Raw genomic sequence first — 13,155 nt, forward strand, 5'->3', positions numbered from 1 at the left:
ACAGTTATCTCTGGTTCTCTAAATTATGAGCACATCTCTGAAGTCTGCGATGAGGAAGGGAGATTTGTTAAGAGTAACAGGTAGGATAGACGGGTTTGAAATTACAATACTAAATGTTTACGCCCCACCTGGGAGTGATTGGCCTTTCTACAGGAATATTTTTGATTTAACGTTGGACTCCAGGGGGACACTTGTCTGTTTTTGTGTGTGTGTGGGTGTGGGTGGGGTGGGTGGGGGGAATCTAAGGCTTGATCCGAGAATGGACTCATCCAACCCGACTAATCAGACGACAGCTCTCGCCAGAAAAGTCTGTAACTATATGCTAGATGGGAAAATGGACGTTTGGAGAGATCGCCATCCATCTACTAAACATTTTACTCATTACTCGGGCTCATTTAAACTATATGCAAGGCTGGATTATTTTTTATGTTCAATGCAGATAGATTTAGGGTCAGGGAATGTGATATATTGACAAGGGATTTATCTGATCATAGCCCTATCTCTTTATCTCTACTGGTGGCTTTGAAATAGAGTACCACTCTGTGGAAATTTAATTCACACCTATTTAATGATTCAACTGTAGTTTCCAAAATAAAGGAGGACATTAAAGAATTTTTGGAAACTAATGACACAGGAGAGGTATCCCCAACTATTTTATGGGACACACTGAAAGCGGTAATGAGAGGTAAATTAATTTCTATCGCCTCCCACTGTAAGAGGATCAAAGGGCAGAAATTAGCCGATTTACAGGCGAATTTAAAGTTGAAACAACAGGCAGATGTTGACTCCCCAAATCCTACTATAAAGCAGGAAATCAGACATTTACAGGGTTAAATACAGGGGCGGATTTAGGACTGAAGAAGATCCGGGGCTTAACACACACGCGCGCGTACACACGTGACACGCACTAGTCAACATCATATATATATATATCTTGTACCACATAATGTTTAATCTGAAGCTACATATTCAGCATATTCAGGGCAGAGTATTGTTCCTGTTAGTGTTTAGTGTGAGATGATAGTGAATATTCCCTTTCTTTCTCCAACAACTTTACCTGATAGTAAGCTAACTTTAGGCAAACCAGCAGCACAACAAATATTTTCAAATAAGACTCACAAACCTGAGTCAACACCAGTCTTATCAGAGCTGGGGTTCTGTCGTTGTACTTTTGGTCTAAAAAAACGTCCTTATATCCATCTTCACTCATGCGTTTCAGACAGAGACTGCAGAAGCCAGCTGCTGAAGTGCTTCTCTTCAGTCTCAGGTAAACTGTATACTGACTAAGTAGCCTAGTGGTAGAGTGTCTGCCCTGAGATCGGGAGATCAGGGGTTCGACTCCTGGTCGGGTCATACCAAAGATTTTGAGAAAAATGGGACCCAATGCCTCCCTGCTTGACACTCAGCATTGGATTGGGGTTGGATTGGGGGGTTAAACCACCAAATAGTTCCCGAGCGCGGCGTGTCTGCAACTCAGGGGATGGGTCAAAATCGGAATAAATTTCACCACACACCTGTGTGTGTGACGACTAAATGGGACTTTACAAACTACTGCCAGCTGCGCCCTCTCTGTGTGACTTTGGTACTGCATGTTACTTCCGCGATTTAGATCCGGGGCTTATCATGAAAGATCCGGGGCTTCAGCCCAAGTAGCCGGGCCTAACGCCGCCCCTGGTTAAATAAATGATATTTATACACAAGAGGCCCAAAACAATTTAATCTTTTTGAGGCAGAAATATTATGAGTTAGGAGGGAAATCTGCAAAATACCTGGCTTATAAATTACGCAAACAAAGGGAGGAAAATGCGATCTACCAAATCAAAGATCCCAAAACTACTAATCTGCTAACAAAATTAGAAAACATCTACCAATGTTTTGAAAATTTCTTTAGGGAATTGTATTCACAACCCATTGCGACTGAGGAGAGTAATATTGATGCCTTTCTTAATTCTTTAGAACTACCTGCATTCCTGGGTCCCCAAAATGAGTATTTAAGTCACCCCATTTCAACAAGGGAAATTAATACAGCTATCTCCAGACTAAAACCAGGAAAGGCAGTGGGCCGGGACGGTTTCAGTTCTCGTTGGTATCGCTGTTTGAGGGCAGAATTAGTCCCCAAACTTCTTAAGTCATTTAATTGCACCCTACAGGAGGGAGTAATCCCACCCTCTTGGAGGGAGGCAACTATTTCTATTATCCCAAAAGATGGAAAAGATAGGCAGGAATGTGGGAGCTACTGTCCAATCAGCGTCCTCAACCTGGACTACAAATTGTTTACTTCCATTCTCGCCCGTAGGCTGGAAAAGCTGTTACCTGACCTCATTAATTTAGATCAAACTGGTTTTATTTGCCATAGACAAACAATTAACAACATTAGAAGAATCCTACACATCTCTACTCAATTACAGCGAAACAAACCCCAATCAATTATAGGTAGTCTAGATGCGGAGAAAGCTTTTGACTCTGTCAGATGGGTATTTTTTGTACAAGGTCCTGGGGAAGTTTGGTTTTCAAGATGGGTTTATTAGAGTAATCCAAGCTCTTTATGATCGTCCGTCAGCTCGTATAAAGGTGAAGGGTGATTTGTCTAAGCCTATTGTTCTGCAGCGGGGCTGTAGGCAGGGGTACGCAATCTCGCCACTTCTTTTCGACCTATTTATAGAGGTTTTGGGTCAATCAATTAGGCAAAATTATAATATTAAAGGTGTTACTCTGTCAGGAGTGGAGCATAAAATAGTAATGTTTGCTGATGATGTAATGGTCTGCCTGGAGGATCCAGAGAGGTCATTTAGTGAATTGATGTCTACTCTCACCAATTTTGGAATGCTATCTGGCTAAAAGATTAACATCTCCAAAAGACAGGTGATGACACTGAATTATTCAGCTTCCGCTGCCCTATGTAGGAAATTCAAGCTCAACTGGGATAATGAAAAAATTAAGTACCTAGGAATATATCTAACAGCGGACCTCTCTGGACTCCCAGGCAAACTACGAGTCAGTATCTACGGGTATAAAAGCTGATCTGCACAGATGGAATCTGGTCCCTTTCCTGAGTCTCAGTTCCAGGGTAACAGCAATCAAGATGAATGTGCTCCCCAGGCTGCTCTACCTCTTCAGAAATTTGCTAATAGATGTGAGTATGTAAGGTAGTAAGGTAGTGCGACTCGGGTTGCGAATGACCACAGTCACCAATTCTTGTCATGTGTCTTGCCCATGTATGTCTGATCTCTGAATTGTGTGTACTGAAACTCTAATTTCCCTCTGGGATTAATAAAGTATTGATTGATTGATTGATTGAGTGAGTGACCACCAGTTCATTCAGTGGGATGAATGGATATCCAGATTTATCTGGCAAGGCCGAAAGCGAAGGATTAAGTACACCCCCTTCCAGCTTTCCAAGGAAAAGGGAGGACTGGGTCTCCCCTGCCTCAGGAACCATTACTACGCAGCTCAGATAACCCCCCTTCTATTCTGGTGACAAATCATACGTGGCAAGGTGGAAGAAACTGGAGTCTAACTTGTCAGTCCGCTTCCCCCTGCAGGCTGCTATTGCAGACAAGGGGCTAATGTGCCAGCTGGAAGGGCTGGGCAACCCCTGGCTGGCCCACACCCTTCAAGCCTGGCAGAAGGTGATCAACAATTGTGGACTACAGAAAATGTTAAGAATTTTTAGGTGGTTTGCCTTTGATTCAGATTTTGCTCCAAATAGACAAGACTCTAATTTTAAATCATGGATGAATTATTATCTCACAACATTTCTTTCTCTTACCTATAGAAACACTGTGCTCAGCTTTGAGACCTAATGAAACAAACATGCGTTGACACATTGTGACTTTCACAGATATTTACTGCTGAGATCATATATCATTCATGAGTGCAAATTGACTGATTTTACAGATGCTGAGTCACATTTTTCCCTTATCTTGAAAAGTGCTTTAACTATGACACCAACTAAATCTATCTCAAAACTATACAAAGCCATCTCGAGTGCCGGTGAGGCCAACACTTTTTATATCAAGGACAAATGGGTGAGGGAATTGGGAGCTGATATTTCCTTAGAGGAGTGGAGCAAAATTTGGTGTTTCCAGTGGTCAACGTCCAGCTCAGAGAGCTGGAGGGAAAATGGCTGGAAGAATATTATAAGATATTTCAAAACGCCATATCAGCAGAGATATCAAGGCACCCATACGCCAAGCTGGAGACAATGTGGTGCTACTGCTGCTACTCAATTGCATATTTTTTGGGACTGTCCCAGGTTAAAGGAATTTTGGATGGGAGTTCAGACCTCGTTAAATACAGTTTTGAACATTCAAATCCCTTTGGACTTTAAGGTTTTATACATGGGGCTTGTCCCCTTTCTGAAATGTAGGAGTGAGATTAAGTTGGTGCAATTACTCTTGGTGGCATGTAAGAAAACACTAATGAGAAGATGGCTGAGCCCTGTCCTCCCCACACTGGATGATTGGTATGGGATTGTCTTAGAGATATTTAGGATGGAAAAACTGACAAATTTGTTAAATAACCGGAAGACCAAATTCTATGAAATCTGGAACAAGGGGATCTTATTCATTTCCCCCTCAAGAGCGGACTTTATGTGATTCAACTGTTAATCAACTTTTTGTAACCTAGCGATTTCATTTCTTTTTTTTGGCAGCAGCACGGGCAACCCCTCAGTTCTTGGTTATGTTCCATATAAATGAGTTTCACCCTTTAACTATTACAGGTCCCCCTCTCGAGCACAGTCACTTTTCAGTAGTTTAGATATTAAGGGACTCCCCTTGATACTCCTCTATGAAGGATGGGATGCTCTTGCTGTCCACTACTCATCTTGGATTCAATTGGGGAGGGGGAAAGGAGGGGGAAAAAACAAAACTGGAATGACCCTGTTCCTATGTCATTTACATCTTGTCTTGTTTATTGATATATGTTCATTCCAAATAAAGATTTTAATTAAAAAAAAATAAATAAAATGCAGCTCGTATTAGTGTTGAAAACTCTAAAAACTTGGATGCATGAGTGTTTCCTCTATTCAAACTGAGACCAAGATAAATCTAACCCATTAGTCCTGTTGTCTGAATTGAAGCAAACAGCCATTAAAATGCAAAATAAGGGCAACTAAATGCAAACCAACCAGATGTGAAGACGGAGTAAGATAGCAATAATGTGTAAAGATAATGTGAACAACGTATTTGAACACTGGGTTACAGAATTAACATCAGAAATAAATTACAGAAACTTTCTTCTCCCTCCAATTTTAGATATTGGATGGAATGTGAACACATCTAGAAACAACAGTTAAAAAACAACATGAACTGCTTAGTATTATATTCCACGTAGTAGTCATTTTCTGTTATTGATCATATGTCATTTAATGGTATTTAAATGTGATTTTATGTGCTCAGTTCAGTGCTTTGGACCAACTAGACAGTTGTGGAAAGTGGTATATAAATAGTATGAATAAAGATGATTGACTTATTGAATTTGCATAATATTACATACCATAATATAGTGTGTCCAGCTCGTGAACTTGTGAATCAAATCAAAAGAAGAGTCATTGATAATATTTACTTTTTTGTGATCTATCTATCAATATTTACTTATAAAGTGCCTTCCACGGCCTTTGCGGGAGCCCAAGGCGTTGAACAGAAAATACATTAAAAATATGAAGAGTAACAAAAAGGAGATAAAAGCAACATACAAAGTGTAAAAGTAGCATAAAAGTTAGAGTGGGAGGATATTAGAATGGGAGGAAATCTGGTTTTCTGGAAATATGGGAAGACGGGAGCGATTGGAGGGTGACCCGCGCCCATGGAAAGCACCATTTGTGTGGAGAGTTCTCAGACTGGGACATTACTCAAGGTTAATCGTAAGCTGGACAATGTTCTAGCTGTGATACCGGTATTAGTGCGCAAAATGGATGTCATGTCGGAGAGAGTCACCGGACGGTATGGACAAGTTTAAAACCCTAAATTGGCTTCACTGAAGGACTGGAAATGATCAGTTTAAAGACTGAAGGCAGAGAGGAAAATTATCTCAGCCTGACCCAAACAAAGTCTTGTTATTTGAATCTGACGCCCTGGTAGCCTTGAGCTGCAAGCAACTAAAACCCCCATGAAGGAATGCAGACAGTTACCCCGGTGGAGGGTAACTCTGAAGTGCCTTTTTTCCCCTCTCCACCTGAACCAATTCCTCATGTAACCCTCTTATCTCTATTAAGGTGGCGCGACTCAGGGTTGCGAATGACCACAGTCACCAATTCTTGTCATGTGTCTTGCCCATGTATGTCTGATCTCTGAATTGTGTGTACTGAAACTTGAATTTCCCTCTGGGATTAATAAAGTATCTTTGATTGATTTGATTGAAATGCATAAAACCAAGTCGCAAAAAAGCCTAACGATAAAAAAAAAATATATATAAAAATAAATACAATGTGTATAAGGCTGCACAGTGACTAACGCTGTTGCATTGCAGCAAGAAGGTCCTGGGTTCAAATCCCAGCCTGGGGTCTTTCTGTATGGAGTCTGCATGTTCTCCCTGTGTATGAATGGGTTCTCTACAGGTTCTCCACCTTCCTCCCACAGTCCAAAAATATGACTGTCAGGTTGATTTGGTCTGTCTAAATACTCACTAGATGTGTGTGTGTGTGAGGTTGTTTTTACTGTGTTTCTCCCCGCCTGTTTGCCTGGAGACTGCTGGAGATAGGCACCAGCCCCCTGCCACGCATGGATTAGCGGGTATAGAGAATGGCTGGATTGAGATTATATATATATATATATATATATATATATATATATATATATATATATATATATATATATATATATACATATATATGCATATATACACATATATATGCATATATATATGTATATATGCATATATATATATATATATATATATATATATATATATACATATATGCATATATATACATATATATATATATATATATATATATATATATATATATATATATATATATACACATACATATATACATATATATATATATAATGTGTGTGTGTATTAACATTTTTACATTTTTTTGCACAATTCGCTTGAACGGCGATGTGGGTGCACCATCTTTAACTGTATGGTCACTAAACCTCATTAAAATGAACATAATGTTCTCGTTTTAGTAAAGATTAATAAAAACTGTGAGTGGATCCAAACTGGGGGGGGGGGGGGTCTTCCCCCCAAAATTATGACCATGGTCCAGGATTAAATCACATTCACACAACAACAGTAAAGCCTGTACTTTCTAAGAAAGACACAAACTGTAGAACAGAAAATACACTCTGTTGCTGAATGACAACAGCTTGTGTGGGCGGGTAAAAGTATAACGAATCATAGAAAATGGTCAGGTCTGATGTCTTGAATTGCTTTTTTCTGTTTCTTTTCAAAATTTGTAAGCAAACTTTTTCCCTAGCTGGTAAAATTTAGCTCCAGAAGACACACATCCTATTTACATCACTGCTGTCTGCACGAACAGGAGAGGATTTTCTCAAAAACTAAATATTCTGTCTAATAAAACTTTGCCAGAAAGTTTGTGTAAAGAAAGCCATCGCTGTCAGTCTGTCAGCTCACAGAAAGTGATGTTCCTGACAAGCCAGTCAAACACGTCCCTGCATAACTTCAGATTAATCAGCAATCAAACACGTCTGTCCTCTCTGCCTGTGGCTGTGTTTTCAGAAACATGACTTCTCACATTGTTTGTGTTGCAGCTCCTCTTTTATCTGAAGTTTATTATTACTATTAATATTATTAGCTGCAAGAATATCTGGAGCAGCTTTTCACTGGCCCATCATTTATTCATTGGTAAGGATTTTGTGAGCAGTGGCTCACCTCTCGCTGAGCAGATGCTCAGTAGCATCTCCAGCTACCTTGATCTTAAGAGACACTGATGTTGAAAAATACATTCTCCATCCACGCCGACCCCACGCACTGAGATAGTGGCTTGAGGGGCATTTAATTAAAGCACAAACTTATCACTAACGTTTTAATTATTCTGCCATGCATCATCATCACGTTCACTTATGACTTAGTGCCATCTAGAGGCCAAGCTGGATGCAAGATAACGCTGACTCCAGGAAGGAAAAGCATGACTCCTAATTATGTCCAAATCATCTTTACTTTATATATCTGAGATTTCAACTTGATTTTAGAGACAAATAAACAAAACAAATTGAAATGGATTAGTGGACGTATGGCCTTTGATTAATTATGTGTATGCTGAAGACCTAAAAATATATATTTCTGTTTAAATGTCAGAAAGAATCTTTAAAAATTAGGAAAAACAAAACACCTCAGAATTAAATTACTTTAGGATTACTGTGAGAAACTGGATGATAGTGAATACTGGCAAAACATTTAGAAATAATAAATATTTGACTAAATATGTAATTTTAAAGCATTAATAATACTTACAGTGTAACTTTCTCTTATTTCAGTTTGGTGAAATCCTTGTTAGAATAGCTGAAGTTTATCAAATGATTTCTAAATAATGTTGCATTTCCTTACCCCATCAGCACTGGCGTGTTTACTTTTATTTAAATTTTTAAAAAGTGAAGTTATTGTGCACGAATGATCTTGACTGAGCCAAATCAGGAGTTTTTACATCGTCAGTAAATCCTTATCTTTAAAAATAAAGCTTTTTTCACAGAAACCAAGACAATAGTAACATTTGTATTACTGTAATGTTCCTCAGACACCTTTGATCCGTGTCAAGATGAGATTTACAAAAACATTTTTAAAAATCAAATCAAGCCCTACCAATAAAATAACAACCAGATACTGGAGAAACATGTTATGTTTAAAGAGGTTAAGAGACCTGTTCCCATGAAACTGTTTTTTATTTTTTGTTATATTTATGTATATTTTTGTTACGGACAAGAGTCCATCTATCCATTCATTCACCAAACCGCTCAGAAAGCAACTTCCTTGTAAGACGCAGCGCCACACAAAATGGCAGCACTTGAGTTCAACTACCTCCGTATTATTAAAGTACAAAATGTTGAAAGTCTTTCTTTGAAAGGGGTCAGTGTTGTTTTGTAACAGCACACAGTACACTGAGTCACACACTTTTTTCTTTTAGCCAGACGTTTTACAATTTGTACAGCAAATTGGAGCAGCCAAACACTCCTGCAGCTGCTGCATAAGCTGCACCATATCAGCTTTCTGTGTGGACCAGAAGTCCACTCGGAGGGGATTTAATAAGCTGCGTGTGAGAGAAAAAAATGCATGAAAAGAACATTGACTGAATGAAATAAATAAAAGCTGGGCACAGCTCTCTGTTAAACTGAAGCCACTGTCTTTAACCTGTTTTTTAATTTTTCAACGAGTAGCAAGGCGCGACTGCTGTGGCTGAACAGAGAAATGTGAGTTTACAGAAACTAAAAGCATTTCCTTCAATTAGAAAGTTGTATCTGATTTAAAAGATAATTTAACATTTGACTTCAAAAGACATGAATGCATCATTTATCTGCTACATGTCTCAGTGCAAATATTTGTTGACAACAGCTGAACTTTAATGCAATATCATCAAATCACTTTCAATTATTTTGAAACTTATTTTTATTTGTCACTAGTATCTGTCTTTCTGAGTGCTGTTTTACCCAGACCCATGTCTGATGTTCAATCTATCTCTCGTTAAAGCTGATTTCATCATTGCAGCATCTATACTGTGCTCATTTTCCTTTCTTAAATTATAAAACCAGCTTTAATGAAGGATAGTGATATTTTTTTATCTATTGTTGCATTTTATTCTTTCATTGCACATAGGGTATTATGGAAGATGATTCATTATCTCTACTATATGGCCAGGATAAACATGAAACAGCTTTCTGATTACCGTTAAACTTATTCAATGAATCTTTAGCAAGGATGTGGTTTGTTTATTTTGCTGATGCATTAGTGGTAAAAAAAAAAAGAAGAATGATTTGAACTATTATGCTCATTCTGATAAATTCACTTCATTTTAATTCTGATCTGTTTCTATTGTGCTAATCTGGATAGATACGTTGCTCTTGTCCATATCTGATCCGGTTTTCTATTTTGATGTTTAGATCCTAACTTCAAAACAACTGAAGTAAAACTAACGGTCCCAGCCACAAGGAGAGGCATTCAAAGGAAACTGAGAGGCTGTACTTAAGTTTATGGTGACTTTTCTCTCACGCAACACATGTGGAGGCTGTTCCTCAGGAGGCAGAGGGGTCCTCCCCTGCAGGTCAGGTTACCTATAGCAGCCAAGGGCTAACCACTACCATCTGGCCTCACCTTCCATGTTCACTACAGCTCCAGGTCTGAATAGCTTCCACATGGCACTCTGCCATCTCAGATATAACTCGTATAAACACACAAATACAACGTGCACCAACTGGTGCAAGTACAGCCCATGCATTACTGGATGAAGAAAAAAAAAAGACACTTTGATAACTGCAGGGTTGTTTATGAAACATATTGAACAAACAAAATTTTACTTGTTAATATTAATAATTGTTTATAAAATACAAAAAGCTCAATGACAAAAAATGCTTTATTTTGGTGAAATGAGCAGAACTTTGCCATGAACATTCAGAAACACACAACTGATACACGCATTTACACTAAATACAAAGGTTAATTAACATGGAACACACACACACACACACACACACACACACACACACACACACACACACACACACACACACACACACGTCCTATGTCTGCACAGATGCATAGATACGCTTACAAAACTGCAGGGGGTTCTGGGAGGGGGATGGGGAGAGACGGGCTTTAATCAGGAAATTCACCTCGAGGGGTTTCATCTGAGCAGGACTGGACGCTGCTCCTCTCTCTGCTTCACACAATGAATTGAATCACAGAGGCAGACTGTGTTTGAAAGCCCCAGTCTGCTGTCAATAAGGCTAATGCTAGCTCAGGTTCTTTATGTGCAGACCAATCTGTTTTATGGTGTCATATTCAGCATGTGGGCATGAAGAGGTGATGAAATGAAAACCGCCAAATATGTTTTCATTTACATACTAAATATCATTTGTTAAAGTCACTTTTTTTAACTGAAAGTGGGTTTGAGCTGTTCTTAAATATTTTCAGTAGACTTGATTCTTCTTTAAAAGCTTTGATGAGTTTTGAAAGACCAATCGGTGACACTTTACAGCAAGGGTCCCTTTGTTAATTTCTTTATTATTACTCAGCGCATCATTAAGCAAAATTAAACAAAATATCCCTTTATTAATTGTTAACTATTAAGTGTCCTTAAGGTTAGGACAAATGGGTATGGGGGGTGTCTGCTTAGTAATGCATAAATTACAATTAACATTAATATTAAGCAATTGTTCAATAGTTTATTATTGCTTAATAATGCACTAAGTTACATTGATAAAGGATCCCTTATTGTAAAATGTTACCAAAAATATATATATTTGGTACAATTAAGCAATGGTTCATCATACTGACAAATCTAACAGTCATGGGTTATTGTTCTTTTTATACAAACTACCTGCAAAGTTATAAAACTGTACCTAGTATTTGGCTCTAAACAGAAAGTGAGTATTCTCTTTTTTTAAAATATGTTCTTTTTGTTTTGGGTTAAGGTTAAATGGTCCCACATAAGTGGCTGAAGAAACCAAAGAAGTCCAGTTGCCTTCATTTGAACTCTTTGGATTGTTGTCATTGTATAACTATAGGTCGACAAATTGATCAAAATTAGAATAGATTGTAGTCTAATCTTATTTTGAGCATCTTAAGTATCCTCATGATACACAAGAACAAATATGCATGATAAATATAAAAAGTAAAATAAAAAAACATAGACAAACTAATACAATTTGTAAAATTACAGTGTTTAGACTGCTAAAACAGTTTTCAAAATGCACAATATAATTTTGCATGGTACAGATGCAGAACCAATTAAACAAGACAGCTGAATAATCTCAGAGTATTGTTCTGTGGATGGCTGTAGGAATGTACTGCCTACTGGGATAAAAATAATAAAATAAACAACCAATAATCAATAATGCACGCCTGTCTACAGGATGTGGTGACAACTAGCAACAAAAACTACCAACTGCGGCAAAGGGTGACAGCCATGTTTTTATTTGTCCATTTGCCTTTCACCAGAATGAAGCATGAGCTTGGTGCCGACACTGGAGAGAAACTAAAGTTTCTAGATTACAAACAACTATTTAAAAAGAAAGGGTTCCTATTTTTCTTTATTGTACCTGTTTTTGGAAACTTGATAAAGTAAATTCAGCTATAGTCATTGTGAAAGAAGTACTTCTCTGCATATCCATTCCAACTGGTTCACATTTTACATATGGGCCAGTTGAGTCGTCAGTCTTTTTCGTCTCCGTGTGAAATGCACAGATTTTGAAGACCTTTTACTTATACGCAAAGAAATTTGAAAACCATAAATGAAATATTTCAGCACAACTGGGTATTCAGTTAAGAAATCTCTCTAGCACCCCACTGCGCCTGTGCCCCAGAATGATTTGCTTCTCATAGGTTAACATTGCACAGAACAATAGCATCGGTGTCGCTGGGTGACAGCTTATCTGCCCCAGCTGAAACAGAAACAACATGCTCCGTCTCAGCTGTAATCTTTGATCAGCTAAAACACTTTCTGTGATAAACATTGACTCGATCCCCATGGGCAATCACTCTATAGTGCTGGCATCATGGGAGGTAATGTATGCACAGACGTGCTGAAATCGCCTCAGGTTCTCACACATACACAGTGTACACACAGTGAGATGAATTGCTACGCCATCTAGAATAAATACATATCAGCTACAGTGAGCTGAGGCGCTTTGCACTTTCCTATTAATCCTCAGCATGGTGATTTATTGCAGTGTGCTCGTCAACAGCCATATAGTCCCCTGAAACAGCGGCCAGCCAGGAGAAATGGAGGATTTTAAGACTAAGGCCCAGCAGCTGCTATTTATGTGGTCCACGATGAGGGTAAATATTGGATGCTTGAACAACAATATTTTGTGCAAGGAGGGATGGAGCTGTAGAATAATCTGTTCCCCATAATCCAAGTTTTAAATTGATGTCTTCTCCGATGTCACTGCTGTAGAGATTTGCATTTGCCAAGGTGAAAGGCCTGGATGCTCAGCAATCAGTTGTGCATGGCTAAGAGAATGCAAAAGGGTT

This window comes from Nothobranchius furzeri, chromosome 1 (assembly GCF_043380555.1).
Source record: "Nothobranchius furzeri strain GRZ-AD chromosome 1, NfurGRZ-RIMD1, whole genome shotgun sequence".
NCBI classification, from domain to species: domain Eukaryota; kingdom Metazoa; phylum Chordata; class Actinopteri; order Cyprinodontiformes; family Nothobranchiidae; genus Nothobranchius; species Nothobranchius furzeri.